This window comes from Apium graveolens, chromosome 11, assembly GCF_009905375.1.
Source record: "Apium graveolens cultivar Ventura chromosome 11, ASM990537v1, whole genome shotgun sequence".
Taxonomy (NCBI): domain Eukaryota; kingdom Viridiplantae; phylum Streptophyta; class Magnoliopsida; order Apiales; family Apiaceae; genus Apium; species Apium graveolens.
This window is the reverse complement of record NC_133657.1, coordinates 139,254,200-139,279,610: the sequence shown is the minus strand read 5'-3', so window position 1 is coordinate 139,279,610 and position 25,411 is coordinate 139,254,200. Positions and strand designations below refer to the sequence as shown.

At 34.1% G+C, this 25,411-nt stretch overlaps 1 non-coding gene and 1 pseudogene across 1 annotated transcript; both read left to right on the top strand.

The window, feature by feature from the left end:
- The first annotated feature begins 2,174 nt into the window (after positions 1–2,174).
- LOC141699598 (small nucleolar RNA R71) lies at positions 2,175–2,281 on the top strand. The gene has a single exon (XR_012566042.1). It is a non-coding gene; the product is annotated as a small nucleolar RNA R71 (small nucleolar RNA).
- A 17,236-nt stretch (positions 2,282–19,517) lies between these two features.
- LOC141695939 (glyceraldehyde-3-phosphate dehydrogenase, cytosolic-like) lies at positions 19,518–24,992 on the top strand (annotated as a pseudogene).
- The last annotated feature ends 419 nt before the right edge of the window (positions 24,993–25,411 follow it).

Genomic DNA, 25,411 nt, shown 5'->3' with positions numbered 1-25,411 from the left:
CTCACCCACGAGCTGTCAGAAATAGGATAAATGATGCCTGCATCTAGCCATTTTAGAATTTCTTTCTTCACCACCTCCTTCATGATGGGATTCAGTCTTCGCTGCTGTTCCACAGTTGGCTTACTACCTTCCTCTAGCAGAATTTTATGCATACAATATGAAGGACTTATCCCCTTGATGTCTGCTATGGTCCATCCTATAGCCGATTTGAATTCTCTCAAAATTCTTAAGAGCTTGTCTTCCTCACTACCTGAAAGGTCAGATGAAATAATAACAGGTAACGTAGATGAATCACCTAAAAAAGCATACCTCAAGTGCTCAGGTAATGGCTTGAGCTCCAAGGTAGGTGCTTCCTCTATTGATGGTTTGAGCTTCCCTTCAGCGTTCTTAAGGTCAGAAGTACCAAGAGATTCAAATGGTATGGCCAGCTTTCGCTTCCAGGGAGAAGCGTTCAGATATTGTAATTGCTCGTTGCTATCTTCATCATCGCTGTCAAAATCCCCCACTAAGGCCTTTTTCAATGCATCAGACATTAGCATGTGATCGAGTTCCGAAGTAACCGCAGAATCAATCATATCCAATTTTAAGCACTCCTCATCTTCTATAGGGAATTTCATTGCCTTGAATACGTTGAAGGTCACATCCTGATCTTGGACCCGCATAGTAAGTTCCCCTTTTTGCACATCTATCAAGGTACGGCCAGTAGCCAAGAAAGGCCTTCCCAAGATTATGGGAATCTTCTTATCTTCCTCAAAATCCAGAATAACAAAATCTGCTGGAAAAAAGAGCTTATCCACCTTGACGAGCACATCCTCAACTATGCCCCTTGGGTAAGTAATGGAACGGTCAGCCAATTGTAGCGACATGTATGTGGGTTTTGGATCAGGCAGATCCAGCTTTTTAAAGATCGACAATGGCATCAGATTAATGTTTGCTCCCAAATCACAAAGGCACTTGTCAAAAGTCAGATTGCCAATGGTGCAAGGAATGGTAAGCTTCCTGGATCTTTCAGTTTTGGTGGTAACTTTTGCTGCAGAACAGCGCTGCATTCTTCCGTGAGAGCAACAGTTTCAAGGTCATCCAGTTTCACCTTCCTTGAAAGAATAGTCTTCATAAACTTCGCATAACTGGGCATTTGTTCCAGAGCCTCAGCGAAAGGTATATTGATGTGAAGTTTCTTGAACACCTCCAGAAACTTTCCGAACTGTCTATCCAGCTTTTGTTACTGCAATCTCTTAGGAAAAGGTGGTGGAGGATAGAGCTGTTTCTCCCCTGTATTAGCCTCAGGCAGAGTGTGTTTAACAGTAGTCTTCCTTGGTTCCGCCGCTTTTTCCTTTTGCTTAGATTTTTCACCTCTAATTTCAGCTTCTACTTCTTTTGCCTTTTCAGCATCAGCTACTTTTCCAGACCTTAAGGTAATAGCCTTGACTTGCTCTTTAGCTTCCTTCCTACCTGGTACTTCTGTGTCACTAGGAAGAGTGCCAGGTTGATGATTGAGCACTGCATTGGCTAATTGACCGATTTGATTTTCCAAGGTCTTGATAGAAACCGCCTGATTCTTGCACAACAGCTTAAGTTCCTCAAAATCAGCACTAGTAGGTGCAGCTGCACTTCCCTGTTGAGGATATGATTGCCTTGTAGCATACTGCTGTGGTTGCTGGAATCCAGGTGGGTTAAACTGTTTACTCACTCCTTGCTGATATGGTGGCTGAATAACATTCTGATTATTCCCCCAGCTGAAATTTGGATGATTTCTGTTGTTAGGATGATAGGTCGCTGGCACAGGTTGCTGTTGTCGCTGATAATTATTCACATACTGAACAGATTCGTTGACAAGAGAACACTGATCTGTAGCATGAGAACCTGCACAAAGCTCACAAACGATAGCTATCTGATTAACTCCATACGTAGCCAGAGAATCAACCTTCATTGATAGCGCTTGGAGCTGGGCTGCAATAGCGGTGGCTGCATCAACTTCCAGAATACCTGCTACCTTGCCTGACGTCATCCTCTGAGTTGGGTTTTGATGCTCATTTGCAGCCATCGTCTCTATAAGATTATACGCCTCAGTATAGCTTTTAGCCCATAAGGCGCCTCCAGCTGCTGCATCGAGCATGGGCCGAGATTGGGCCCCCAAACCATTATAGAAACCAGTGATCACCATCCAATCCGGCATTCCATGATGTGGACATTTTCTCAACATTTCCTTGTAGCGTTCCCAAGCCTCGCACATAGATTCTGTAGGTTGCTGCGCAAACTGAGTAAGAGCACTCCTCATAGTAGCAGTCTTTGCCATCGGATAAAACTTCACCAGAAACTTTTGCGTAAGATCTTGCCACGTAGTGATGGACCCAGCTGGTTCAGAATGTAACCAGTCTTTAGCCTTGTCCCTCAGTGAGAATGGGAAAAGCCTCAACTTGATAGCCTCATCAGTCACGCCATTATACTTAAAAGTGCTGCAGATCTCGACAAAATTCCTTATGTGCATGTTGGGGTCTTCAGTTGCCGTTCCTCCAAAAGAAACAGAATTCTGCACCATCTGAATAGTGCCCGGCTTGATTTCAAAGGTGTTAGCTTGAATAGCCGGATGAAGGATGCTTGACTGAATGTCATCAATTTTAGGCCGAGAAAAATCCATAAGAGCTGGATCAGCTTGAACAATACGATCTCCCATGTTTACTGGTTCTTTCTGCTCAGTTCCTGAATCCGAATCCTCAAAATCTAACTTCTCCGGAATATCAAGAACTTCGTCTGTCTCCTCAGCTGTATCTAAAGTCCTCTTGCGAGCACGAGAACGGGTTTGCATAAACGCTTGCTAAAGTACCTGAAACACAACCGGAAAAAATAAGTAACTACTACGTCCTAATCACTGAGTCCTAATGACCAATGATTGTAAGTACATAAATTAAACAAATACGCCGAGTCCCCGGCAGCGGCGCCAAAAACTTGTTAGGGCGAAAACACGCACTAATATTCATGCAAGTATACGCGTTCGCAAGTAATATAGAATACTTTCTAGTTCGTTCCCTTCGAGACTCAGACTAAATTATTGTCTAATTAACTCACTCACCAATGTATGATTACTTCTCAATGTTAAGATACTAACACTTAAAATTGTTGATTAAATATTAACTATAATTAACTACTTAATTAATCACTTAACTAACACTTCAATTTATCAATAATAAAACACTCATGAGATCACAACTTCATTATTACTTCCTTCTATAGCCATTGTTATGACCTTTAGCATGTGACAGTGATGATATTAATCGAATAACACGAAACTGATAAAAGCCAACTTTCATTTTACTAATACCATTCTACCAAGCATCCACAATTAAGATAGAAGTTGAATAGTCATCAATTATGTTGAGTTCCCATATGTCTACAGAAATTGACAACACAACGATTTAAGCACAAGTTATTCCTTTTGATTACATAGGGCAAATAAAACTGTTAGAGTTACCCACTAATCATGCACAATGTACATGAACCTATGCTAGCATGGCAAGTTCTAAATCTCAAGATCCACCGTCGCTTCACAAGAGATTAACACCCTATCTTATATGTTCGCGACGCACATAAGACGAATACACACAACTAATACTAGATATCATGCAATCATCACACACTAAAGTATTAAACAATTAACTAAAGAATTCCATAATAAATCCATTGCAACCCCATGATCACGATTAGCCCATAATAGCACTTATCGTCATCATGGGTTCATATGAAATCATGATAAACAAACACAAGAAAATAATAACTAAACTAATTATATTAAAACAGAGTACGTCATAAGAGTAAATAAGTTCAAAGCAAGAAAACTAACATCCAACGTTACAACGAAACAAGAATCACAAGAATAGATGCTTCCTCTTCGTTGCGGTGTGCTCAATCGATCTTCTTCCTTACCTCCTTCGCTCCTTGCGTAAAAACACAATCTTCTTCAATCCACCCTTGTGAAAACATCTCAAATCTACTTATATAATAGTCCCATAAAACTCAGATTACATAGAAGTGGAAACCAAACAGAAATAGAAGTCCTAAAATAATTTGTCTTTTTTCCCGACCCTGCGCGGCCGCTCAGCAATGCTGAGCGGGCGCTCAGACCTCTACTAGAAAAATTCTGATTTCGCTCCGTTTCTTCGCCGTAATCTGCCCGTTTCATTCCTCTCGCAATGGTGAACACATGCCAAGGCTTATTCTTGATGATTCCTCCCCCGAAATGCAACTAAAACCCTGAAATGCATAAACACTAGAAAAACGCATCAAATACACAAAATACTTGATTTCAAGACACCAATTTAAGCCATTTTAAGATGCTCTAAGTAGTATAAAATGCCACTTATCAGCATACCATTGTGTGGTCCGTATACCTCGCATTCTTCTAACAAATTGTTTGACCAGATAGATTTCTGCTCGTTAAGCTTCAGTCGGTGCCTGAGATTCGGTCCATTTATACCAATTAACTTCCCCGTAATCACGAATATCAGAACTTGCGTGTCCCTTGCCCTTGTCCATAACCTGAGAGTAGCAATCTCAAAATTTAGAAAATGTAATACTAGAAAAGGGGAACTTTAGTTGATGACTTATAGTTTTGCAGCTATATAGGCATAATTTTACATTATTAAAATGTTATATTAAGTTGTGCAGTTAGGAATGTGGAAATATTTGATGTTATTGGGCCAATAAATTTTAAGATGAAAGTATTCATTTTTGTCGTTGATTTGAGAACAAAAGTTGAGTTGTCAAATCATTTTAAAAAATTGCATGTGACTACTCATGTGATTTTATGAAATGTTCATTTCCTTTAAGTACACATAGTACTTATTTTTAACTTTTAATATTTGTGAGAAGATTCGGACTTTTAAAAGTTGACAAATCGATTTTATTTTGTTACTTTTTGTAAAAGTTAAGAACATTGTATTCTGTTAAATAATCAATTCATTTAATTTCTTGTTGATTTAGATTATCCTTAATGAGATTTTAGATTATTGTAGTTGTTTTGTACAAGCCGTGTTGTTTAGCACTATTAGAAAATTGTTTTGTATTAGTTCTTTCTTCGTTTATCATGAATTTATACTGCCATTTTTTAGTAGTCATAATTTTTTAAAAAACTACTACATGGAAAGAAGTTCTTACAAAAAAAAATTGCAACTACTTTTGAAAAACCCGTGAAATTGTGTCTTCATAAAAAAAATTCGCTTAAATAATCAATTCATTTAATTTCTTGTTGATATAGATTATCCTTAATGAGAATCTAGATTATTGTAGTTGTTTTATACAAGCCGTGCTGTTTAGCACAATTAGAAAATTGTTTTGTATTAGTTCTTTCTTCGTTTATCATGAATTTATACTACCATTTTCTAGTAGTCATAAATGTTCAAAAAACAACTACATGGAAAGAAGTTTTTACAAAAAACAAATTTGCAACTACTTTTGAAAAACCTGTGAAATTGTGTCTTCATAAAAAAAATTCACTATCGACTCGCAAGGTACCCTTTTTGAATTACGAAAGTCATATATATACTATTTTTTAATTAAAACAAAAAATACGTACTAAAAATAGGTTTATATCACTATCCAACAAAAAAATAATTAGACCAAAATAATTTATACTTAATTTAATATAAGAGGTCAAAAGATGTCCTTCGCCATAATTTTTAAACTCAAATTAAAACGCACAAGCCATAAACGGAGGGGGAGGAAAAGGAAAAAAAATAAAATTAAACCCCAGAACGCCACTTCTTCTAGGCCTCTGGGTGAACCATAAAAGAACACTACGCCATAAGTGCTCAAATACTATGCTCTTATGTTGTTGTCTTATGTCAAAAAAGCGTTGCATTTTCAATAATGCAACACCAAGGGGCGTTACATCTGCGGCCGTTGCATTAGAGGCCTAATACAACGCTTTTTGGGGGTTTACAACAACACCAATAAGCATTGCCTAATAGATGCAATGCAACAGTATATACATCAAATGCAACACCAAAAAATGTTGGCTCTGACATAAGCTGGATGTAAGACTCCATGTATGGGGCCCACATTAAGGTCATGTCAGCACGTGACACGTGGATGCCACGTCAGCACGTGACACGTGGGCTCCACTAAAAATGTCACGTAAGTAGTGGACCCATATGCCACGTCAGCAGCGATCCGCATGCCACGTCATTGGTATGTAATGCAACGCTTTTTATCAACTTTTAGGATAGTAGAACATAATTAAAAGAAACGCTTATATAGCTAATGCAACACCACAATATCCGGTAAGAACATTACTATTACTTTATAATGCAACACCCAAATATCAAATGCAACGCTTTAATTAAAATTTTTGCAAGATAATATTTCATAATTACAAAAGCCCATGAAAATTATCCTAATCACCATTCAACAATTTCTACTAGCCATCCAAAACATCATCCAACAACCCAATTACAAGTTCCATCCACAAAATACATCCAACAACCCCGATATCATACTAACTACTAAATTCATTACAAGTTCTTCGATGTGCCAAAAAGATACTATTACAATTGCAGCTAGAGCTATTACAATTGGTGGGGCATCAAATGCCCTTAATGCAAGAAACTATTCTGCTGGTACACGAATTGGTGAATCCTGTAAATCAGAAGTAAGATAAAGGTTTCAATAATATCAATGTATCATCTCCAATTAAAAAGATAACAACTCTAGTAACCATAATAATACAAATATTCCAATAACCAGCTTACTTCTGAAGATAAAACGATTTACTAATCCTGGAGTAGGCTTAACAATACATTTGTGCAAACTGAAAACACAATATAAATTTATATCCTACATGACCCTGTACATGTGTCATGTAGCGTAAAAAGGTTAACAAGTGGTCAATCAACAAAGCATGTAAAGCTAAAGAGAAATCTTAAATTCCTAACTCATTAACTAAGTACCAGTCCGATATCTCTCTGCATTAAGAAAGATAACATAATGGAGTAAAAACAACTCATATGCAATAATCTAATAGTTACCGGTAATAGTTGTGCTAAAACTCTCTTGACATATCTTGCACGAAGCCTCACTATTCAAATTCTTCCTATCACTGAAACATGTAATATTTTTAAGTTAAAATGTAATGGAATTAAAAAAACAACTTGTGCTTTCCATAATGGGCAACCCTACACCAATATACAAACTTAATTGCATAAAGCACTCATACTATCACAACTAACAACGGAACCAATACAGAAGCAAGTGACATAAAACAATTCACGAGAAAAGGGAACCGGGATATATGTAGAGACAATAATAGTAGAACTATTAGATCGGCCAACAAGAACAAGAAAATAAATTAAACTAGAACCCCCAACGTATACTTCATGTCTACTATTTGATCGGCCAACTAGAACAAGAAAATAAATTAAACTAAAACCTACAACGTATACTGCATGTCTATTCACTGCATCTACATGACACTTATTTTTGTGAAGCCGTCATACACAACTTATAACGCAACATCCTGCCATATAGAAAGAGGTGTGGAACTATGTACAAAACATAAACTTAGCCAACAAGGAGAAAAATCTTTCAGCACCCTGATTTCTCATTTAATTTTACTTCCAATATAGTTGATAGTTTCTAAAAGGAAAAACTTATCTCTACAATCGATTCGTCAATACAATCACAATACCAGCCAAACAATCTTTTCAGCTCTATGAATATATAATGTGGACATGTGTACAACATATTCTTATCCACGTGATTCAACCAACTGCCCTATTGATGAACAATTATAACTCCAAAATATATTAGGCTTCTAGATATCAGTAGTCAAAAGTTAAAAGGACTTCCTCTTGCCCATTTTTGAACAATTTACGTATTCTTTTCACTGTCATGATCAAAAGTTCAACTTGTAAGGAATTGTATAACCCCACATAGTATGTAATTATAAACTCCATGTAAATATGCTCAAGTATATAAAAGGACATCCATAACAATAAACATAACTACCAACCCAAAGTAATTTATTATACCTTAGACAGCAAAGTAAGATCAAGTGAGCTAACATCCTCATATTTAAAGTCCTTCACTTTTTCAGATCTATAATAGCTTTCCAGAGAAACAACTTCACAACCAACAATATTTACGAGAACAAAAAAGGAAGAAAACATGAACAAAGTAATTAGGTCACTATCAAGAGAATAATCACAACCCTTGATAATTAGCTCTCCTCTTTGAAGTCTTTGCAGACCCCTAGCAAAAGTGAGTCCATCTTTTGAAGAGTTTTACCCAACAAAACCTGAAATTGTTTTTGAGGACAAAATAGTCTTATAAAGGTTTAAACTAGAAATAGAGAAGATGTACATGTACTGAATAATTTAACATGAACACTATGTACATCTCTGCAAGAATATATTCTTAGCAATTCGCATAACACATCTCGACACCGCAACTCATCTCTTGTACTGCTAAAAGTTCTGAAAAACTGTCGAAAAGTTGCAGATACTCAGAGAGTACTTGAAATGCTTGCACAATTTAACATCTGAGAATTGGACTAATGCTCACTGAAGATTATATCAAGACTAATAAACTTTGCGGAATTTAAAATACCACAATATATTGATACAAAACTTGGTATGTAAAATCCAACCCTACAAAAGTTACCATTCTCCACATGGGCTTCAAGTGCCACTTGTACATCAAGTGCATAACGTAATTCAGTTAAGATGGGAAGCATATCCTGTAAATATTAAGAGATTATTGTAGGGCACGAATATGCACATTAAAGGATAACAAAGCAATTATGTACTAGACAGTAAGCCACATAAACAGTATAATAAAATTCCTAGTTGTCAAGGCCTCGTTTTGGGTACACTACAGGCAAGTTCAAAAAATAGATAAACTAAAATAATATCCATTAGTAAACATATACATACCAACTTTATAGACATGTTATGATTTCACAAAAAAACATTATTACAACTACTAATGCCACAAAGGATATATCAATTTCACTGGAACTTGAATACTGAAATTTGCAGCAATTTATTGATTTTGGGGGGAAAAATCAGGTTACATGTCAACCGCAATCCTATAAGAAATTCATTAGAATCTGATTCCGTTTTTTTCCGGGTTCAGGTAATCTTTTGGGTTCGAGTTTGGATTTGGATTTTCAAACCCACCAATTCTCATCCCTAATTTTTTCAACCCCATTTTAATCAACAGGACAATTATAGCCTTAAAATATCTAAAATAAATCGGGCTAGGGGTTTCAACCACATGCAGCATTCTTCCAACAAATATCAATCAAACAAGTATAGCTAGATTACTGATAATATTGCTGACTCCAAAGAAACGTTTGTTACCAGAAGGGCTTGCTTTCTTCTAGAATTTTTGGTAACAATTAGAGCCCTTGATACTTCAGTCCTTGAAGAGATTAAATGTCTTCGACCATTTTGCCATTGTCAAATGTAAATAATATCTTAATCATCTACAGATCCAACAAGGAACCTTGTGGAATGACAAGTCCAATATGTCAAAGTAAAATCAACAATAAGCCAATAGAAAAAAGGGGCATATGGAAATACCTGAGGTTAGCGATTGTTGCCATTTCTTTCAGCCATTTTTCCTTCTCCTGTTCAAAGTCGATAAGAAGATAAACGAATAATCGCTGCCTTATCTCCTCGCCGTTGTACGTACTTGCAAAAACAAATACAATATGACTTACAACTGATATATAATAGAAATTAAAGAGAGAGAAAGAGGAAAGGGTGTTGGATTTTAATCACAGCGGGGGTATGGCAAAACACTTTTACACATATAAAATCCAAATAAAAGCATAGAGATCTTGAATAAAAATTCGAGGGATCGAATCTAACCTTTAAAATAATTCGGAGACAACGATCAGAGATCCTTAGCAGTTGCTCCTCAAGTGTGAAGCACTCCACCGGTATCCACCAAGAAAACGATGTTAAGGAGGAGGAAGGAGGTGGAGAGAATTGGGTTTTCCAAACTTTTTGGGTTTTGGGGTTCCTAGGTTAGAATAAAAATAGGGTCTATAATAGTATATTTATAGGCAAAATTTTTAGCTGAAATTTTCCCATAAATAATATTATTATTATCCCATTTATTATTCTCATTAATAATTAAAATACCTTTTAATTATTAATCCTTTTTCTAAACACTTTAGAAATAATTCTCTCTTTTGATTTAATTTCCAAAAATTAAATCCTTTAATTAATAATATTAAGAACTTTTCTTAATTAATTTATAATCAATTAAATCTCATTTAATTAATTATTAAATTTGCCAATTAATTATTTATTTCATAAATAAATAATTATCAGCCATTATTAATTAATTCCTCTACCATTAAATCATTCTCTTTTTATGGTGTGACCCTGTAGGTTCAATATTAAGCCGGTAGTAGAAATAAATAATAACAAAACTATTTTATCATTATTTATATAAATTCTCTAATTTATTAAATATGATTAATTAATTAATCACATTTATTCTACATCGTGAGGGATACTTTTCAGCATATCGCGACTATCCGGATAATATGAATTCACTGCATAGAATACCAAGAACCTATTCAGTGAATAGTTACCGTACAATAAACTCCTTCTACCCTACAATGTCCCGATTAAATACAAGGCATGGATCTCGTGTCAAGCCTATCTAATTTAATCACTTACTTACCATTTACTATGCGTAGTTCTATGCAAATTAGAAACTCCTTTCTAATTTCATTCACTCTGGCCAGAGATTCCTGAACTAGCATAAGTGGATCAGCCTTGAACATTTCACTACTAGAAAAAGTAGAATAGACATCGCCTCTTATACATCGGTTGCTTTTTTGACCGATGTAGAAGGTGTTTTCTACATCGGTTTTGGACAACCGATGTCTTTTGTAGTTATAAACATCAGTTTCTTAGCCCAACCGATGTTATATGTTTGTTTTAAAAAATTAATCAACGCGCCTTCCCTTTTTCCCCTCCCTTAGCCAAATGTTTCATTCCCTCTTTAAACTCCCCCCATTTTTTACCTTCTGAAATTTTAGTACTCATTTCCCCTCTTCTTTTTTTAACTTTACACTAAAAATAAAAATCAAAATTACACATATGCAGATCTAGAAACTTAAAACCAAAAAAAAAAAAGAACAACTTTCATCTCTCTCGAAGAATAACTCTCTCGGAAAAAAAATCCCTCTCTCTCCAGATTGTGCTCTATGGAAAATTCACTCGTCTCCTCTCTTTATGTTCTCTCTGGTCTCTCTGCTCGCTCTGCTCTCTCTTTCGGTCGGAGTTTGAAAAGGTCGGAGGTTGAATTGGGTACGCTCAAATCTAAGTTTAAAGGTTAAAGATGTGAAGACTTAAAGCTCAAATCAGAGTTTAAAGCTCGAGTCGTAGGTCAATCTTGAATTAAGTAAGCCTGAAACCCTAATTTTTAATTTGGGGATTTCGATTTGAAACCTAGTTTGAATAATTGTTTCAATTGAGCATGTTAATCTTTTTTTTAGTTAAGTAGTTTGAATTTTTTATATACATTTTATATGTCGTGTGTGTTAGTGTTATCTAATCTTGTGTAAGACTCACTGAGTTATTATTAATGTATATATATATGTGTATTTATGTATTTATATTGTGTAATTTATCGGCTGATGGGTGGATATGCATCAGCCCCTACTTCAGTAATTGATTGTGGTCTTGTGGTTTTTGGTGATTTAGCAAAAATTTGTCCTGCATTTTTTCTATTTTCAGATGTGTAGAATACCTTGACAGCTGCATTGAGCTCTATATTTCATGTGTTAGGTCTGTTTGTATTTCTTTATACATAGAACGGTTTCTCTATTTTTTTATAACAAATATATGCTTGACAATCTAGGTGTGTTAAATCATGTCCTATGAAATTTGCTTTTATTTATTTATGTTTAATCTTGATCATTCAGTCTATATGATGTTTGCTTACGGGAATTTACATGTTCAAGTCGAGCTCGCAGGCGGTATTGGGCAAGAAGTTATGCTGGATGGAGACGCTTTACCAAAGCAAAGCCTAGCGCTGCTCATCTTGTTTTAGCAGAATAAGTTTTATGATTAGACAAAATGTTGAGAGGCAATATTCTTTTTTCATATTGTTAGCTCCAATCTTTATGCTAGTGTGCTTACAATATCAATTTTTTGGTGTCTGAAGGAGCAATTAAGGGAAAGGGAACAAGCTAAACATGAACTTGAAAGGGAGATTGAAAATAAAGAAAGAGAGTTGCATGCTAATAGATTAGATACTCAAGCGGTTTCTTTCCACATCTATGCTTTTATAAATTTCACATAGCCGTGCTTTTATTCTAGTTGCTCAGTTAATTTTTTACTTGAGCATTTCACATGGACAGGTGTGGGCCAAAGATGATCTTCTCGGATAACAAAACAAAGAACTCACAACATTTAGGTATGTATACATATTTACTTTATCTTCTGGTTACATAAAGGTCTGGTCTTTGACATTTTAAAGTGATTATATATATTCAGTTAAGCAAGGCAGAGAGCGCTTCTATTTACCTGTTATTAATGTTTTTATTTATTGGCATTATTATCACGGCGCTTGACTAGCCGCAACTAGTCTATATATGTTATGTATATGGGATGGAAAAAAGAGATGATTGTAATTAATATATTTTTATGTAATTAATATACATTAGGTAATGCTGTTGTTGTACTTCTGTTGTGAGAACACAGATATGCATTATGTATAATATGTTATTTAATTTATATTTATATTAATTTACTTGACTTGAGTTGCCGACATGGCAACTATGTTTATTGGTCTGAAATGGGAAGTTTGTGGTGTGTTTCTAACTTGGAATTCCAAAAATTTAGCTGTTTATTTTCCATTAAATTGGTTGTCTTTGCCCAGGGTGTATGAGGTTTGGCAGATTGTCATATTTGTGTATAATTCTGGCTCCTCTTGATTGCAGGAGAGAGCGTGATACTTCAGAGGCTGAAAGAGCACAACATGTTAAACAAATCCATGACTTTCAAGATCACATGCAGGAGAAAGAGCGTCAGTTTATGGAGTTGCAAGAACAGGTTTATCAATTATTATACTTAATTGCTTTGCCAAAATATTTTTTATACAGTATTTTTCAATAAAGGAACCACTAAATTTGACTATTCTTAAACATGCTGATTCTTTCAGCATAGAGCATCACAGGAAACTCTAAGCTTTAAAGATGAACAACTAAGAGAAGCACAAACATGGATTATGCGAGCCCTGGAAATGGATGCGTTACAAACAACTACAAACCAAACCTTGCAAGCTGAACTTTGAGAGCGTACCGAACAATATAATCAGCTGTGGATGAATTGTCAAAGACAGGTTGGTTAATACGGATTCTTGGAACATATATATATTATGTCTTACTTTGCTTGCTTGTTGCGTTCAGCATCAGAGTAAGTTCATAGATATTGAATTCGATGTTGCGAGTTACAAGTTTTTTCTGTTTACCAGTCAAATTGCATCTTTCAGATTTCGTTATGGTGTTCAGATGGTTGGCTAGTGCAAAATATTTTTGCAGTACTTATTCTCAGAATAACTGTCATTTTCAGTTTGCAGAATTTGTGCATACAATACAAGCACTCCAGATTGAGTTGGCAGATCTAAGACAAAGAAATGCAACTTCTACCGATGAATCACGTGCCTCTGAATTGATCATAAAAGATGCTTTACAGTCTGGGAACAATGTTGGAAACCAGCTTAATGTCAGTGGGGATTGTCAAACTCATGATTCTGGAACTCTTCCTAATGGAAATTTTGAGAATGATTTATCTTCAAAGTCTCAAGGAAATACATCAGGACATGTTGGTCAGGTAGACTTTTATTCAGTCTGTTTTGAGTTTTATTTAGTGAAATGCTCATGATAATACCAGTTTCTAAATTCACACAACTTTGATAAACTTATAAACATTTATTTTGTAACAAATTTTCTGAATGGTGGAAGTTGCATCAACCTTCAATGACAGTGGTTCAGATCCTGATTCCTGATAATGGATATGTCAGGAAGCAGTAACTGTGATTTCCTACTCTTAATAGCTACCAGAAGGTGTAGTCATATTTTACATTTTCTGCTAGTTTGGCGTTTTAGTGTTAGACAGAACAATTTAGACGATTTATAGTATGTACCTTTTAATTGAGCGAAGTGTGTACCTTTTCTGACAGTAGATATGTCAGGAAGCAGAATTGTGGCTTCCTACTCTTAATTGTTACCAGTAGGTGTAGTCAGAAGTTGGGTTTGCTGCCTTCCTTTTAACCTTATTTGCTGGCGTATAAAGAATCATCATGTAATGTCGTCTCTGGTTGAAGGAATATAAAATGTTTTTGTTGTAGTTTAATTTGCTTAACATTTAACCCTTTTAATGAATGGATACTGGCCACGGGCTCGACGGATAAGACAGTCAAGCTTTTTGATCTTCGCAAGCTCTCTAATGCTCCTCATACCTTTGATTCTCACAAGTAAGTGTCATTCATTGCTTTTTTACGATTACCATTATGTAATAGATGTGCCAACTCCTGAAAAATACAATGTATATAATCTGTACCAGCACCTCGTACATATATCTATCAGTGCCCTAAAAAAGTTCATAATACACCTTTGTAAATTGTGTGTGCTAAAATATAAATAAATACAATGATTATAAATGATTATAAATGATTTATACCGTGTCTGCTAATTTATGTTGTAGGAAGAGTGAAACCGCTTAACTATCACATGGTCAAAGAAGATATGAGACTACAGAGGAAGGAGTCACGAAACAGGTATGTTGAGAAAATCAACGGGAGCAGAAACTATAAATTTTTAGATGACTTGTTGTGTGCACTATTGCACCAGAGATAATTGCTACAAAATAGACGGAATTATAGCTTATATGCTGAGATTACTTCTCAGTTAAATGATTATAGTTTAAAATCACTTGTACTAGCCGGAAAATGGCACTGTACTAATTGAAATTTAACGTCCCATGGTTTCCGTTATTTACATATATTTACATATGATATGGTTCTCATTTCATAGATTTTATACTATCTTTGCAGTTACATTTAGTTTCATAGCTCTTAATAGGTCTTTAAATTTAGTACGTCGAGCCTGGTATGAAGACTTCTAACTAAAGCCCGGGTGTTTTTATATGCTATATCTCTATCTTCACTTTCTAGAAATGATTGCCTCCAGTCAACATGCAGATCCTTATTTCTGTTTTTAATATAAATACATATATAATGTTCTCACCCTATCTGATGTTATGTTGCACTTGCTTTCTTTTCAGAGTTGTGACCATCCTTACATTGCCGATCATATCCTTCTCTCAAACACCTGATAACTAAAGATCTTCACTACTCCCGGAAAGTTTTGCTTACTTTCCTCTTTGGTTTTCGTTGTTAGTATTTCCGGTAGCAAGTCAAATTCTTTGTATAGACAGTAGTAGAATAGATGGATGGATATATGTAGTACTTGATGTTTGGATTAGATGAATCTGTTGTACCAGATGTTTGAATATTAGTTGTTAGATTTATATATTACTGGTATTATGCACCAAATGGTTTTGGTAATTCATTGGTTTGACAAATTTTTGGCATCTATATTTTTAAAATATGCATTAATAAAACAGGCACAGGCATCATTATAATGGAAAATGATGTATGTCAAAGCTTAATACATCAGTTTTAGTTGAACATTGACATCAGTAATATTGATTAAAAACGATGTTAAATACTAAAACAAAAAAAATCTTAAAATAGAAAACCGATGTTATTAAGTTTTATAGACATCGGTTTGTCACCAATAGATATCGGTTTGAAATAAAGAACCGATGTTAAAAGTTATATTTACATCGGTTTATCTTGAAAACCGTTGTTACTGGTATTAGTAACATCAGTTTAATGAGTAAATGAAAATATTTTACTTATCTCACATATGTTTAAATTGATAAAAATATCATATTATGATAATATATGAAGATTAGACATGCATTAGAAATTTAACTTCTTTAAAAACTGATGTTATACGTCTTCTTTAACATCAATTTAAAAGCGATGTTAAATGGGGGGTCTTTAACATCACCCACGAAGACATCGGATTTTTTTGTTCATAGACATCGGTTTTTAGCCGATGTCTATTCTACTTTTTCTAGTAGTGTTCGCTTCCTTCACTGGAAGGTGTAGATCCTTTATTGATCATACACTATCTTCGTGTACAAATTCCTATAACCAGTAGAGCACAAATAATTGTCCCTGGAGACTAAGAACTAAACCAAAGCATAGTTCAGTGTACACAAGATGACTATGATGACCTCAAGTCTAAGGATACTTGTACAACTATCACTATGTGAACAACTGCTGACACGTGAGTGAACTCCATCAGTTGTTCAGCTGTGCGAGTCATGTTCAATGAACTTATTCCATAATAAGCACCTACATACTAGCTATAGTGTCACCACACAAATGTCCATGAGAACAGACATCCTTCATAATGAAGCAAGCATAGTATGTACCGATCTTTGCGGATTATTAATTACCAGTTAGTAATCCTATGACCAGGAACTATTTAAGTTTAGAGTTATCATCTTTTTAGGTCTCACTATTATGATCTCATCATAATCCATAAAAAGCTTTACTCTAAACTATGGTATATCTTATTTAAACACTTAAATAGATAAAGCCCGTAATAAAAACAAAACAAGTCTTTTATTAATATCAATGAAATCAAAACAGATTACATAAAAGTTATTCCTAAATCCTCATACATGATTGGACTTAGGACATATTCCTTTCAAAGGGGAGAGGGAGAAAGATAGATAGAGGGAGGGAGGGGGAGAAGATTATCTGATAAGTTTTGTCCGAAATGAGAGTGACAAAGGGGGAAAATGAGAGTGAGAAAGGGGGGAAATTTTGTCCCAAATGTTTTGCAATGGGGGAGTTTTGTCCGCCTAAAATTTGGGTCAAAGAGTAAGAGTATTATATTCCTATTTTTTTAACAAAACAATAGCTGTTTCGCGTGGTTTAGAGTTCCACCTAGAGTCTCTGTGCCTAAGATCAGGTTCAATTCCTAGTCTTGCATTTTTTTTAAAAACCTATATTTTGAATGAAAATATTATTTTTTTGGATTTTTTTCAATTTTCAAAATTTATAATTTTACAAATATTAGAAATACGATTTAAACTTATATAAAATGTATGTCTAAATATGTTTAATTAAATAAAATACTATATTTTATATTTTAAATAAATGATTAAAATTTTAAAGTTATTGTATTTATTTTGATAATATATCTATTTTTATAATCTCAAAAATAGTTTAATATAATGAAACTCTTAAATAAAAATCCTATATTTTGATGAAAAAATATTTTTTTTAGATTTTTTTAATTTTCAAAAATTTAAAATAGGATTTAAACTTATATAAATTTATTTCTAAATATGTTAAATTAAATAAAATATTACATTTTATATTTAAATTAAATAAATGACTAAAATGTTAAACTTATTGTATTTGCTTTAATAATATATCTATTTTTATAATCTCAAAAATAATTTAATATAATGCAACGCTTAAACATGGTGTTGCACGTCACAACACTTACAATTTTACCAAAATAGCACATTTCTGTTTAATGCAATGCTTTTTTACTAGTGTTGGAGAAGATTAAGCAAAACCATACATAACAGAACGCTTTTCTTGTAACACTAAAAAAAGCATAGTATTTGAGCACTTATGGCGTAGTGGAAGTGGCATTCTATGCCATTTTTGGAAGAGTTTCAATAGCTGTGCCAAAAAATGAATTTTCTGTCAGATGTGCCAAAAAAGTCTGGGAGCGGTATGATCGTCAAATAGTTGAAGGAAAAATTAGATACTTGCTCATTCCCTGAGAAACTGAACTTCAGAATAGAATTTCAGCTTGTACTGTTTAATCAAATTCTATTATTCTAACTTGTATATCATTTCCCAAACTTAAAGTGACGCTCTTAGCATAAACTCTTTATTGGCATTAGTGTTATTAAAAGACAATTAGTCTACATATTAATCTTGTTATTAAAAGACAATTAGTCTACATATTAATCTTTTTCCAACACAAAGATTTAATATTTGCACAATGTTCAATCATAAAAATAAGTTTGTTTTCGTTTGTTGACACAGAAATAAGAAACTTAACATAAACATTAAGCCTTTCAATTTTGTAATCAAAGTCCAGCTATTAATAGCTCAAATGATTAATAGTTTATCCTCATTCGTCACAGACCGGGTTCGATTTTGACTTACCCTGAAAATATCTTAATACAGATTCTCAATCGTAAGCCTATAAGTAAAGAAAAAGGTCAACACGATCGGACCATGGAATAGCCGGATTATTATTAGAAACTAAAGTGGATATGTCCCTGATGACAACCAATATATCATAATGTATGGCCATATCAGTTGACTAGGTGCCATAATATCATAATTACAATCCACATAATTACCCAAATCTATGTAACATAATATATTTGGACATATGTTTGTAACAGAACATCTAGTGCTCCATCTGTCAGAGAAGCATCTATTCACTTTTTGTCAAAACTTCAGTTTTTGTTATATAACATACTAACTCATCCTAGAGCAGTCAGAAAAGCAGTTTTTGTGTGATGGGTAATTACAGGTTTAAGTTTTCAGATATGCTGCCAAATGCTTGGTTTTATAAGCTTAAGCACACGAGTGCTAGTAAAACCAGAAAGCTGCAGAACTTGACGCGTAAATCCCTAAACAAGAAAGTGTAATCCAAAATGAAGTCATCTCCTTTTGCATCATCATTCACTGCCACAGCGGCCCAACAAACATGTCAGTCCTGGAAGTCTTACCACTTCAATCGAGACTTCAAGTCAACCTCCCATTTGTCAGAGCCACCAAGAAAATCATTCAATAGAAGACGCTGCACAAAGAAAATTGTAGCTTCTCAGAAGCTAATCACTAACTCTTCTGATTCTAGGGAGTACTCAAGTTGTCTTGTCATCCATGGATCCGTTTACTCTAAGGCCATGTTTGTTTAATGGTATTAAGTGGGGGATAAGATTATAATCCTTTAAATTTTCCAATCCCATGTTTATTTTGTAAAAAATTAGTGAAGAGTTATCCAAGGATTATAATCCTTTAAATTATCCTATCCCATGTTTGTTTTGTTGGAGTAGAGGATAGGATTATAATCCCATCTAATGCTTGGTGGGAGGAGGTATTGTTTTATCCCCTCATACAAGTCATTTTTTATAAGATTATAATCCCCCTCATTATTATCCCATATGAAACAAACATAGGATTGGAAAATTTAAAAGACTATATTCCAATCCCAAGTACTATCCCACAAAACAAATATAGGATAAAGTTTTAAAGGATTAAATTCCAATCCTACACTTTATCCTTTCAAACAAACTTAGGATAGGATTATTTAATCCATAGGAGTAATTTTGATAGGATTAGTTATCCCCGGATTATTATCCCAGGATTATAATTCCATGAAACAAATATGGCCTAAGTGTAATCATGCATTTGAACTGGCCCGGAATTATTCTACCGGTAGCTCTTCTTGTGATGATCCTGTTTTCAATGATCTAGATTCTGAATTTAGACGAGTAAAAGTTGACTCTCCATCCAACCATTATGACTACAAGCTTGATTTAGTGTCACAACTTGAGCTCAAACCAATCATAACCAAGCTTGACAAAGTTGATCATGGAATTAAACCAGCAGTCAAGTTTCAAGGAAGCTCAAGGAAATTTGACGAGACAAGTTCATGTAGCTTAAATAAATATAGTATCGGTGAAGAGAGAAAATGTCCGGTTAGGAAATTAAGAGTGAAATCAATAGGAGTGAAGCTAAGAGCTAGGGGTTCATTTGTTTACAGAAGAATGATTCCTCCTGAACTAGACGAATTAATATTTTACTATTCTGATTATTTGGTTAGATTTTGATATAGCTGGACGATTCTTATTTATCTGAACAATCACTGGACTGGTCACTGAAAAATATTTAGATGAACCATTCCAACGCTTCTTTTACCGATAATAATGACTCATCTCTCTTATGTTTAGCAGTTAGCACCCTCACAAAAAAAGTAATATTATAGTGCAATCAAATTTCATTGTAGCCTCATTGTGTGGTTATTACTTTACTAATTTAACATTTATTATACTTAAAAATCATTTCTCACTTAAAATTTTATTAAAAAAATATCTTATCTCGTTCTACTTTTCTTTTTTGATAAATGTTCAAATAACATTTTAATTCTTTTCAGTAGCACTAAAAAAAGTTATATCAATATAGAGATAATTATTTTTTTAAAAAGGTATACCATAGAGTATGAAATAAATAAAGAAAATGTAATAAATTTATAAATTTATCATTCAGAAAAAATTAACATTAATTTAACAAACAACATCACTTGTTCAACATTCAGATTAATCATTCGTTCAGAATTTTAACAATTCAGAAATTTTTGTTCAGAATTATCAAATGAGGATCACCAAGAATAGCATCAAAGAGGCTTGCTCAAGCTCAAGGCCGGGAAAGTTTATCATCACATTCCATGGCTATTGTAAAGAAATCTATAGATCCTGATAGAGAGTTCAAAGAGTCAATGATGGAAATGATCATGGAGCACAACATGAGTACAAAAGAGGAGTTTCAACAACTTCTTGCTTGCTACCTTTCACTCAATTCCGGTACTTACTGTGAAATAATTGTCAAGGTTTTTGAACAAATTTTGTTTGAGATTACTGGAAATCAAGTCTTGGTACCTAAATAATTAATGTTTTTGTATTATGTACATTTTCATTTTTTATCATGACGGGGTCTGGGAGAATCCTCACTTAGCTGCGATAGTATTGGCCCCAGATAGCCAAAAAACAAGGTATTTTTATTATAGTAATGTAGTCTGATACATTTTTGTTTTCATTTCAATGAAAGAATATCAACTATAACTAGCATGGAATAAAATAGAGCATGAAGAGAGAAATTCAGGAATAGAAGAAGGAATACCATTCTCTCCTTTAACTTTAGTTGTCTGCTATAATAAGCGGGACATATTTATGATAATATTGTCGGAATTAATGTGTTTTAGTTGTTGCCCACATATGTAATTATGATAATGCCCACGACCACGAGCAGATCTATGAAATTTGTTTACAAAATGTAAAGGCTCCAAATCACAGTTAAGCGAAACATAATACTGGAAAATGTTCAGGACATCATAATACTGGAAAATGCAATATTTATTAATTACACTAGGTTCTGTGCCATTTGAGAACAAATTTAGGATTTATTTTGGGGCTCATAACCTTTTATCCGTAAAAACATTCCTCTCTTTTCAAATAGGCTTAATTTTTCTGCAAAATAATGATATGTATGATACAATGTTTATAGTACAATATTTCTACTTTATTACAACAAATGAACATAAAATCCAGTTGATGAAACAATGGGGTAGACTTTCTTTCAGAACCTCGCCTGGAATAAGATCCGTACCGGCGGTTTCACCCGTATTGTCCTTCGGATCTATATAATGCTTATACATTAATATTTGAATTTCTAGACTTGAACGAGAGAAGATACTGTATCTGTCTGTATGTTGCTAAAAAATTATCATCATCTACTAACACTACAAGAATAATGTCAATAGACATCGCACATTAGACATCGGTTAACATTGCCGTTGATGTTAAAAGAAGTATTGACATCACCTCGTGTTTTCATGATGTCTTTGTTCTTTGTAGACATCGGTCATAATTAAACCGATGTCTAAAATTCACCAAAAATAATAATTTCGCGCCCACCTTTTCTTTCCCCCCTTAGTCAAATTTTCATTCAGTTTTAATTCTAAATTCCCCCAATCCCAAAATTCTCCCCCCTTTACCAAATTTTGGTTCCCCCCAAATCAATCTTCAGACACAAAATCAAAACAAAAAACAAAAAACTAAAAAATCAAAACTAAAAACTAAAAAACAGAACACTGTTCTCTCTCTCTCGAACCCCTCTCTCTTTGGAACCTCTCTCTCTCTCTCGAACCCTTCTCCCCTTACAATCTCTCTGAAATCCGACCATCATCTCACCATCACAATCTCTCGAACCTCTCTCTCTCTCGAACCTGTCTCTAGAACCTCTCACTCTCTCTCGAAACCTCTCTCCGCTCTCAATCTCTCCGTTAAGCCTCTTTCAGTTAACCTCTCTACTTCGGTAAGTGTTGTATCTAATTGAATCGAACTGGTCTTCTCTGCATGAAGACCAGTTTTAAAAGTTGAGGATTTTTGAATTCAAAACCCTAATTTTGTAAATTGGAGTTTTTTCTAATTCTAAACCCTTATTTTTATTATTAATTTAGTGTTTAAACTTGTTGCTAATACTTTTCTTCTTGTTGTATACAGGACCTAATCTGAAAAAAAGATTTAAAGCTTTAGGTAATTTGGGTGTTTTTGGTTGTTCATTTGTATTTTTGTTTGTTTTTTTATTTTTGTAAATTGTGTAAAGTTAACGATCATTTCATCTCTACTGATTACATGGTTTTTTTTAACTTTAATCCTCATTTTTTTGCTTTAGTTGTGATTTGTGATTTGATTTAGTGTTGTTTATCTAATTTTGCTCGTTATAAATGCTGATCTTTTATTTTATTACGGATATGATTAGGTTTTATATATTTTGATTTGGTGTTTGGTGCTTGTTATAGATTTATCTCCTTTATTTTATAGACAAGTTATCGAAATTAAGTTGTTTGTCGCGCTCTGCCCGGGTACGAGAGGCTCATGACAGTGTTACTATATAGTTATTGTAAGTATCTATATGTTCTAGAGTGGATGATTTTCATTTTTACTTGTAAAACTGCATTATGGAACTTTAGTAGAAACTAATAAATTGCCTTGTCACTTGAAGTCTTTGAACACAAGTTTACTCTAACTGTTGAAATTGTCTTTAACTTGCAAGTTACTTATAAACGGTTATCGTTGTTATAAGGCTGGATCAGAACTTGAATGCAAGATTGAATGATTATAATAGACATTAATTTTAACGATTGTGTTCTGGTGAAATCTCAGTCAATTTGAAATTGACCGTGTATGCTTACAAGTTGGTGTTAGTTTTGCAAGTTAACAACTAAGATTGATCTTCCTTATTTGCTTTTGCGAAAGTGAAACTGATTATTGTTTGTTATTTATTATTTGTCGTAGACATATATGTTCAAGTATGATAGTGTCCATGGTTCCTGGAAGCATCATGAAATCAAAGTTAAGGATGAGAAGACCCTTTTATTTGGTGAGAAACCTGTTGTTGTCTTCGGTTCAAGGTATGGATTGCAGTAAGCTCATTAAATGTAGTGTAGTATTTGTCTGTTTTCCAGTAATAGGTATATTGATTGACTTCTATCTTGTTTCTCAGGGAGGTGCAAAGAAGGTCATAATATCTGCCCCTAGCAAAGATGCTCATATGTTTGTTGTTGATGTCAATGAGAAGGAACACAAATCTGACCTCTATATTGTTTCCAATGCTAGTTGCACCACAAATTGCCTTGCTCCCCTTGCTAGGGTAAATAATTTTCTTAGCTTGATTGGTTTTTCTCATAAAATCTGGAAGAATTAAAGATATCATTCAATTTTCCTCTTAAATGTGCAGGTGATCAATGATAGGTTTGGCATTGTGAGGGGCTAATGACAAATGTCCATTCAATCACAGGTGAGTATCCGTCTTATTTTATTAGTCCTTATCAGATTCATAGAACATAGAGTGATACTGTTTTAAATATATCCTTTGTGTTTCAGTCACACAAAAAACTGTTGATGGACCTTCTGCCAAGGACTGGAGAGGTGGGAGAGCTGCTTCATTTAACATCATTCCTAGCAGCACTGGAGCTGCCAAGGTACCTGCAAACTGTTCAAACATGTTTAATGGGTCGATAATAATAGTCCATTTGGGAGTTTATTATGTTTCTGAATAGCCTGTGATTGAACATTTCTATGGGCACCTTCTGTTGTGGTTTGTTGATAATTTTTTTCTGAAATGCATACTCGTACTATGGTTTAATGTTTTCTTAGGCTGTTGGGAAAGTGCTACCTTCATTGAATGGGAAGTTGACTGGCATGTCATTCCGAGTTCCTACTGTGGATGTCTCAGTTGTTGATCTCACTGTTAGGCTGGAAAAGAAGGCCACTTACAAACAAATTAAAGCTGTTATCAAGTAAGAATCATTATTTTATTGCTTATGAACTTATCCGTGTAAAATTATATGCTCAAGTATTATGAATAATGTCTAAATTTATGTTCTGTATTGCTTCTGTCTTCATTGATTCATTGCTTTATATAATAATTGTTATGCTGTATCAGGGAAGAGTCTGAGGGAAAGCTCAAGGGAATTTTGGAATACACTGAAGATGATGTGGTCTCCACAGACTTTGTGGGTGATAGCAGGTGAGCTTGCGGGTTTTCTTTTCTTTCATTTATTTCATTTTTGTGGCTCAGCACCATATATTTGATTTGTGAGACCAAACCTTTTAAGCATGGGCTGTATTGTGAAACCAGGGAAGTTTTTTACTCAATTGCTCTTTGAACTGCCTTACTACAAGTCACCTTTGGAACCATGTAACTTCATAATATGTTAAGCTAGTTTGAATTTAAGCAGGCTCTCAGCAAGTTGTTTGATTCACTATGAAATGAATATAAAATGCAGCATCCATCTTTATTTGTGGTCAAACTTAAATTTTTCAGGTCAAGCATCTTTGATGCCAAAGCAGGAATTGCTCTAAATGATAACTTTGTCAAGCTTGTTTCATGGTATGACAATGAATGGGGATACAGGTAAACAATCGTTCTCATCTAATTGTGATTTGCGATTCAGTTATTTCTCTTATGAGCAAAGTTGACTGTTAAATTCTTTTACATATGTCTTTTTGGGTGGTTAATGCAGCACCCGTGTGGTTGATTTAATCGTGCACATGGCATCTGTCCAGTAAGTGGGGGATCGTACTTGCTTGCTTGGGATAAAGCGGCTTGCTCATCTTGTCCTCTGCAGTTGTTGAGATATCTAAATAATGGGAACTTATATGGGCCCTTGTTGTCTTGTGTAGAGAGGATTTGTGTCTCGTATTTTGAAGAGTGTTCAAAACAGGATAGTGAAAAAACTATCTTACAATTTTCATTAGACAGAATGTCTTCAGTTGGTTTCTGGAGAATGTAATAGATTAGATTTCAGATCATATATTTTACTATTTTGGTTGACATTCTCATACAACAATTACATAATTAGTGATGTAAAACTTTACACAGTTTGGTCTATAAACTTCTTACGCATCACTTTCAACTAAGAAAAGCTGATGTCAAAAAAGATAATGTACATCACTTTAAGGTAAAAAATTGATGTCAAAGAACTCTA